Here is a 260-nt window from a genome sequence, read left to right as displayed (position 1 = left end):
AATCGAATTTCAAATCTTGGTACAGCCACGCTCAAAACCCTTGCGCGAACCGCGATCCGAATACCATCTCGAACACTTGAATTCTGTGACTTGTTGTTCCGGTTCAGAAATGTTTTCGAAGCTTCATTCACGACGCGCCTTTTGTCCGTGACTGTGCATAGGATTTGTGTGCTCTGCATAGGAATAGGGATAATTTTATTTCTGTTTATCCGTGTTTGATAAAATGGGACGAGGAAAAAAAGGAATGGGATGGAAAAAGG

Source organism: Penaeus monodon, chromosome 20 (assembly GCF_015228065.2).
Source record: "Penaeus monodon isolate SGIC_2016 chromosome 20, NSTDA_Pmon_1, whole genome shotgun sequence".
In the NCBI taxonomy this organism is placed as follows: Eukaryota; Metazoa; Arthropoda; class Malacostraca; order Decapoda; family Penaeidae; genus Penaeus; species Penaeus monodon.
This window is presented reverse-complemented; position numbering follows the sequence as displayed.